Consider the following 8,692-nt stretch of genomic DNA (forward strand, 5'->3'; position numbering starts at 1 on the left):
TTGGTGGTGTACTTCGGATGTGTATGATATACTTCTGTTATGCATAGTATGCGTCGGGTCTGTATGGCAAACATGTCGTATGTAAAGTTTACGTACAATATGTGTACCATACATCTCACGCGTGTAGTTGACGAATATTGGTCAGCCTACATGTAGGCTACAAGTTTGAAAAGGGTCCATTGCCCTTAACCAAATTTTCTTTCGTCAATATCACATTTTTGTTGGTGTTGGCTGTTAAATTTGAGACTCACAAGTCAAAATGAATGAAGAATCCCACCATGCGAATTGTAAATTCCATTTTATTTTTCCATCAGAAATTTTTGCCAGCCAAATCCCAAGTTGCAGTGGGTCTTCGCTCTAATCCAATCGTGTTATTTGAGTGCAAATGCGTCAGCTTTGAGTAAAGCAACTTGTATACTTAACACCGAATAACGATTCAAATCTACAAATTTTACAATTTTGTTGTGCCAGTGCCATCATTATACATTAGACACCTTTAATGCAGTCTGCTGTGAATTGAGCAATTGAAATAAGTATACAAAAGAATTTCATTTTAAAGAGACTCCCCCATCCACCGATACACATTCATTCGAAAATGTATAAATCGTTAAATGCAGACGGTTATTATGCCCGAACAAAGTGGCGAAAAGGAAAACGGTTTTATTAAAGCATTTCGATTCGTAATCTGTTCAAAGTATTTGCAAGCTTCGAATGGTTTTTATCGCTAAATCCGAACCGGTGGTGATATAATTTGTGCTCAAACCTCCGATAGCCGTTTTCCATTCAACAAAAAAAAAAGATGGATATAGCATCCATGTACCGCCTAATGTAAATATACATATATAGAGGAGAGATTTCAATGGCATTAAGAGAAAACTATACACCGGAAAACTTATCATTTCGTATCCAAATAAAAGTGATTAGACACACATCGCTCTCGCTCTTTTCATAAGCTCATAAGCTTTTTTACTCAGATACCTAATGTGTTTAATGTGACGACAGATGTTGAAATGGTTCTGATATTATATCCAGATGTCAGCAATCTAACTTTTTACACAGTTTTCGATTAGTTTGCAATGGGAGACTGTATAAATGTATATATTGGATGGTATACTGTACAACCATATTCGAAATGGATGTCTAACTGTGCGATGTGGTATCTTTATTTTAAGAATTTCTTTTTTATTCACATAGAAATTGAATAGAGTTCTATGTGAGTTCGGTTAGAGTAATGTTTATTATATGATTCGCCAATAGTGCGGTATACCATCCATTTGGGTGTACAGCTTTTGGTATGTGTTTCAAGTCAGTTCAGACAGGTTAGCCGATTGTAATAGTACATTGAATGACAAGGGGCGAAAGTAAAAAAATTCAACCGTGTGCGAGAGTTGGAGCCCGCGCCGAAGGCAAGGGCTCTAATCGCACAGGTTGAATTTTTTTACTTTTGCCCCGAGTCGTTCATACTATTTTTTTTGATACCAACATTGAAAATTGATACGTATCGCAAACATCGCAACAAAATGTTGAAAAAAAAGGCATTTAGCCAGAAAATGCGGGGGTCCAGGGGGCGGCAGCCCCCTGGTATATGAAAAATTTAATAATTTAGCCATCACAACAATAACACACACAAAAATTAAGATATAACTAACAAATCATTCAGTAACAAAAAGTATCAACTTTGTATGCTAATTTCAATAAGAACACTGGCGCACAGTGTTTTACAATTTTGATCACAGTATTCTGCATAATATGAGCGGATTTTGTTGACAAGTCGACTCATTTCTCTCATTTTCTGTGACGTCAGTCACTTTCGCTGTTCGTTCAGTTGCGTTCGCTCTTCGTTAAGTACTTTCTCCCCGTGGGATGCATTTTTTTACTTTCGCCCCTCATATGCGGGGCGAAAGTATCATTTTTCAATGTTGGTATCAAAAAAGTATTAAACGGTGCGGCATTTCGGTGATTTTTACATTGTCTCTGACTAAAACAAGGCTGCAAACTTTATGGAAGTCACGCAGATACCACACTTGACGAAAATATGACGGATTTTCGTACAAAAAAATATCACTTCAGTTCTTCAGTGATAACCGTCGTCGCCGTGATGATGTAGTAACGACACTGTTCTTTGGCACGAGAGAAACTCCATCAATTTTACGTAATTGTTACTAACACGTTAGTAAATGGCGGTTTTGCGCAGACGATGTATTACCGAACTGACATCTATTGCGCAAAAAGACCCCATCTACTAACTAGTTAGCAGAATATCTATTTTGACATCACTGGTACACTACCTCCCATTGATTCGTCTTTCGAACTACTTACACAAAACTAAAACTAAAAAAGAAAAGAAAACAGAACTTCGGCGGCAGCGGCAAGACGGTAGCTTATACGTCTGGTTCAAATGTAACAATATTGTTAGAAATAGGCAAACATTCCCTGTAAGTGTTTGCATCAACCACTGGTTGTAAGGTTAACATCTTTCGTGGATATGGAACATATTTATAGAATTGAGAAAAAGTGTAAGAAAAACTGACTGTAAGATCCATAAATGTTCATTTTGGGCTTAGTATTTTATCGAAACGACTTCAATACAAAATGTTTCGCTTTTGTTTGGTCGGTTTTTTCCCGTCTACGTTTTCCCATTTTTCTCTTATTTCACTGAATGAACGAAGACTGTATCTGTTGCCACTTTATTCGATTATCCTCTGGCAGTGGTGTATTTTTGAACGGTTCACATTCATTCATTTCAGTATTGATGGACTTGCCGTAATAATTTATAATAATAATTTTTGCCGTAATAATGGGAAATTAATGCTGAGTTAGACGAATTTCGTGGGGAGCAATAACGTTAATTTATTGTATCACTTCATCGAAGAAAAAAACAAAATTGGAATTATCACTCGGATCGACGAGAATTATTTGCAGCTGGGGAACGACCGAACGACCCCATAGGATTTCCCCTTTTACATAATTCCAATTTTTACAGTTCGCTCACACGTCTCACACTCGAGGTAAAAAACGGAGATCGTTTCGAACGCGGATCAACATATGTCACACAAGCAGAATTTTATTTCAGTAATGTGGTACGTTTTGATTTAATCTTCGACCAAACCGGGTCAATAAAACACTTTTCTTTAATTTGTGCTAATTACTTACAGTAACTTTAGACACATATAGCAACGCGAGTTTGACATAATAGTAGATAGTAGATTACGTTGCATGCTGCGAAAGTAATTCACTACACAAGAACACAATTTTGTGATACGAGCGAAGCGAACTCACGAGTGTGTTTTTGACAGTTAATTTCGACAAGTTTAGTTTGTATATCCGAACCGATACGAAGGCGATGTACATAATATAGCGAAACTGAAAACAAATTCAGAGGGTTTTATAGCGTTACAATTTGGCAACGGGCTGAGGATGCATACATAGCTCTCGGGAACGAGGACAACTACGAATAAATCATCAAAAACTCCTTTTCAAACTTCAATTTTGGCATCATCTGAGACATTAAAACAAAATTGATTTAGTCTTTATTCTTGTTTGAAGATCCTGTATAGATCAAACGTTGCGTCCTGAACAAGGACGTTTTGGAATACTAAAATTACCCCCAGCTGAAATGCCTACAGATAAATTGCTAAATGAACATCAGAAAAAACATTAAAACAAACAGAGAAATCGATTCTCTTCCCTCCCATGGCTCACGTTAAGTAAATCTTGAGATAGAATTGCTGTTTCGACCTAAGTGCTGACATCGGTCACTCGCCTGTGTGGTCTGACCATCCTCAGTTGCTATGTCAACACCCTTCACAAGATAGCATAAAATCGTAACTTTGAACAAGTTGTTGACGATTTTATTTGGAGAAAGTTGCCATTAAAAATGGAAATTCGAATCAAAGGGATGGCTGCTTTGAAAACTTCACCGTACAAATTCGCAGCAAAAAAACATCAAGAAAATTCACAAAATTCAACGAATTCGAACCATAAACGAAACAAAAACAACAAAACTGAGCAGTGCCATACTCACGATTGCAACCAAATTTTACATAGATTAAGATTATACATATCTAAGATACACTTTCAATGACTGGAATTAGATGTTTTAAGTATTAGCCAAAAATTCCATTTATCTGTTTGGTTGTGAGGCCTATCTATGAGCAAATTCCAGCAGCTTCCTGCACTTGTTGAAATAACTTGTTACGAAGCACGTTGCTCGAAAACACACGTGTGAGTATGCGAGTTTATCGTATCCGAGTCAATGAATTACGTCGCAGCATCTAATGTATTCTGGTTTATCGTGTGAAATGTGTGACCATACGTGTTCCTGTTCCTTTAAAACACAAAATTATTGTTACAATAAATAATGGCCGACATCTAAAAGTTTGTTGGAATCTAGACAACTTGCATGGTCTTCTAAAAATATTTTATTATTGTTATTCGGGTTTCAAAACCCTTAAATACACAATCTTACACATCTCTTGAGTGAATTAGTATTTAAAATCAGCAATTAAAATTTTCCTAATTCATATACATCATCATTCTCATTTGCGAGTAGTTGTTTACATTCGAATAAGTATTTGTTAATATTTTCGTTTTTTTATGTTGGTATGTAAATAGACACACAACTATAATGAGGTAAGCGCAGCTTTGCGAGTGTGTTAGTGTATGTATTACATCATATATGAAAGAGTGATATATACGACAAAGTTGAATATTCGTGGAACAAAAAAACCTGTGTTGGTAGTACCGAATTTGAGCTAGTTAGCTGTCAAAATGTATGAGACTTTGTAGCTCCTACAGCGCTTCAGAGCATCGCTACACCATCGTCTCATACAATTTTGACAGCTAACTAGCTCAAATTCGGTACTACCAACACATAAAATTTTAGCCTACGTTTTTCTTCTACATGTCATATATGATTACATATGAACGACCGCACTAGTCTGACGTCATACTTTCCTTTGAAATTAATGTTCTTCATTAATTTAAAAAAAACCTAAAGAATATTTTGATAATGTGTAGTGGTAAATTATGCTTATTTTAACATCAAATTTCATTTAAAAATGGTTTGATGTGATTTCACGATTATGCAAAATGTCTCGAATAACTGTGTTCATCGCAATCATTTTTGCTCGATGCATTCTATAATAAAAATGACAGCAAATTTTACTTGAAAGAACTGTCAACGTGAAATAAACCCTAAATATCCATAGTGTAATGGATCATTTTCGCAGGGGCACACCGTTGACACCTGCGATAATTTTCATTTTTGCAGGACTTCGAAAGTGAAATGTCAAACCTGCAAACCTGGAAAAGGCCAGAAACCAAAAGAATTTAATGTCAAACGCGCGTTGCTTTGTGTATCAGCAGTTAGGATGCAGCGCATGTAACGAGTAAAAGCACACAAAACGTTCAAAGTAATTTGTGACACAATATTGAAACTCGATATACTACACTCATGTCACAGGAAGTCATATGCATACTTTGTTCAATTTGCCTCTATACCAACAACATGAAAACCACATCATTCACTGACATATTCTATAATTCTCTAGTCACCGCAACTTCCGCATCTGTCACCTGTTTTCAATTAACAATACAGTGATTATATGTGCTGTAATAGTTGAATTTGCGCTGGTAAGGTTGACACGGATAACACAACAAACACATATATTCAGATGTATAACATAAGCCATTATGCATAAATTTCCGATGCTTCTTCGTAAGAGATGCCATCACATTAATGTGTAGAGCTATAATTTTTGAGGAAATTGCAAACATAACAGGAGATGATGGCAATATGGAAATTTGATTTCTCGTTCGAGTACAGCCGCTGTGTAACACATGAGTAAAAGCTTTCTTTATGACATCGCATCGAGATAACACGTAACACATTGATGTTCTTTTATTAAACCCATAATGGAGAGAAGACTTTGATTTATCGAAAATAAATATTTTTGAGTGGAACTAAAGCTGTAAAATAGGTCGATATATAGCTCGCTCCGCTCATTTTTGTTCTCTCTGTTTTCAACTCCGTTTAGCAGACAAGTAGCTTTTACCATTGGTGAAACATCAGTTAAAACCCCTGACAATGGAAATGTGACGCAAGTCCCTGCGCATATTTTCAAAAGAACTGATATCATTTTAGGTGACGCATTCTGCGCCTGGACGAAAATAAATTGTGTAACAAAGTGCTAGACTACACTTGTGACTGATATTAGTAGTTTGGGGAGAACTATGTGATTCCAAATCTTAAACGTCAGATATTGCTCACATTTTCACGTCATACAAAATCCAACGATTCGTGATATCGCAAGTACATTACATAGCATAGTTGCATTACCATTTCAGTCAACCTGTAACCACCTCAATAATGCCAAAAGTCAAGAAAGGAATTCAAAAAACGTGGAAAATCCTACAAAGTCTAGAAAAAACTGACAAAAAAAACAAATGAAAGTCCCCACAATCTCGGAATTCCACAGATAGGATCGGTTGGTGAGGAAAACTCATTTGACCTCAGGAATGAAATTCCTACAACAAATCCCTCAAATACCAATATTTCTTGTTGCTGTCAAACCTATTCCCAGTTGTCAGGATGGTTGAGTAAGGAAATCTGTAATCTCTAGAAGAAGAAGTTAAAGAAGTTATGACAGTTTCATAAACAAATCGTACCCCTCTAATGGCTTCATGCTCGTTTTGTAAACCCTGTTGAGCCACCATACATAGCATGTCATGATTATCATGATTAGCATGATCAATACACGTGATGCTAGGCGAAGCAGTGAGTTCGACGAATATGAAATATATTGGATTGAGTTGGAGATTGTACACAAAGGACGTCCTCTTGAGAAGCGATATTAATAAATTTTGGAAAAGTAACAATCTCGGTGTGATTTGCAAAGAATTTGTATACAAACTGTGGTCACAGCCATATGATATGGAAATATGAAACTTTAACGTTTAGCTACTGGGTGTTGCAGGAAACGCTAATATTAGCGATTCAAAGAAATTTAAATTTAGTTCTTAGAATCTTTTTTCAAATTTTGTCTACCGTTACATATGCTTTGACAAGTAAAGTAAATAAGACATCTACTAGTGCTTGCGTGGTATCAAATCTCAGTATACTAAACAGTTTGCATAAGGCATAATTAACTTTTTTACGATTTATATGTCATTTCAATTGTAATTCATTGTCATGACATGAAAAAGAAAGAAGTAAAATTCTTTTAAATTTTATTGCAAATGTTACCATTTCCCGCAACTCCCAATTTCTTAAACAATTTTTTTGTCGAAATGTTCTTTGGTGATTCAAACTCTTGGTTGATTAAGTACAACGAGTTATATGAAACGTTCATTTGTAACTCTTCTTTTAAAAGTGTTAACCTTTTCCCGAAGGATTTCTTATTGACTGAGGGCAAAGAATTGGCCAAACATTCAAAGATTTTTCATTTATGGCTACTAAGATAGCGACAATAAATTCAATGCAAATTTGTATACCATTCCAAAGTAGGGATTCCCTCTACCGAATGCGTCGAGATATATTTATCTTGCTTAAAGTGAGCATCGTTATGTGTGTGTACATTATATGATGAAACTCACAGTCACATTCGTCTTGTTGGAAAACGTTCCGTCGAGTTTTTATTTTGCCGTTTCCTTTTTTATCCTCTCAAATATATCCCTGCCAAAATACGGGTGACTTTTATTTTTCGAACAATTCACACATATGGCCTGACATGTTAGACCATTTTTACTTCCATCCATCACATTGACAAATGAGACAACATTTGAAAATGCTTATGGCCGTGTGTGTAATGCTTATATCCGTCAGTTGTCTTGATGTCCTATTATTTGTATGTTAGGATTCCTGTGCCGTAGCTATATTGATAGTTTTCGGTGTTTTGGTTTTTATACATCTACAGCGCATTCACCCATTCCCAGATCATCAGGGAAATGAAGGAGGATATTTGCCAGACTATCACGCAACCTACCTATGTCAAATTTCATTGTCTTTCCTAGTTTCAATCAAGTACCACTCCGGAGATTTAAGGCAATGAAGTTATATGTAGGACGTTGGGAAGGAAAATTTCATAGGAATACAGATTTTAACATGCGATAACTCGTCGATACCTCATTTTAATTCAAATATGTAGCGCTGCATAAAACGCTACAAAAAATTACAAATTTCGTTTAAAAGCTGCTCAATTTCAACAATTGAGACAACTTACCAGGTAATGTGTTGTAAAACTGTGTTCACGCTGGAGCGATTATAGTGTTCATCGAGGTAAACAAATCTGCCAAAGGAAGTGGGTTCCTAGCTCATCGTTCTAAGGTAGTACAGCTGGTAAAAGGATTTTAAGTGACGAAAAAGTGCGAGTATTTTATGGATTTTTGGCAGGACCTGTATTCCTTAGCAGAGAAGTGATAAGTTGGTACGCCTGTGGCGAGATAGAAGGAACACGTGAATACCGTTGGCTCCTATAGAATAGACCTTTTAAGTTGAAAAAAAGACTAGATGGTCTGGAGGGATGAACTGACAGTTGACAGCTGTGATCGGTTCGCTTTTGGTCACTATCGTTCACTTTTATTCAACGAAAGTGAACACAATCAATGAAAAGCGAACCGATTGCAGCTGTCAGCTGTCAATAAATTCATCCCTCCAGACCATCTAGTCTTTTTATCAACTTAAAAGGTCTAT

This window comes from Bradysia coprophila, unplaced genomic scaffold (assembly GCF_014529535.1).
Source record: "Bradysia coprophila strain Holo2 unplaced genomic scaffold, BU_Bcop_v1 contig_232, whole genome shotgun sequence".
In the NCBI taxonomy this organism is placed as follows: Eukaryota; Metazoa; Arthropoda; class Insecta; order Diptera; family Sciaridae; genus Bradysia; species Bradysia coprophila.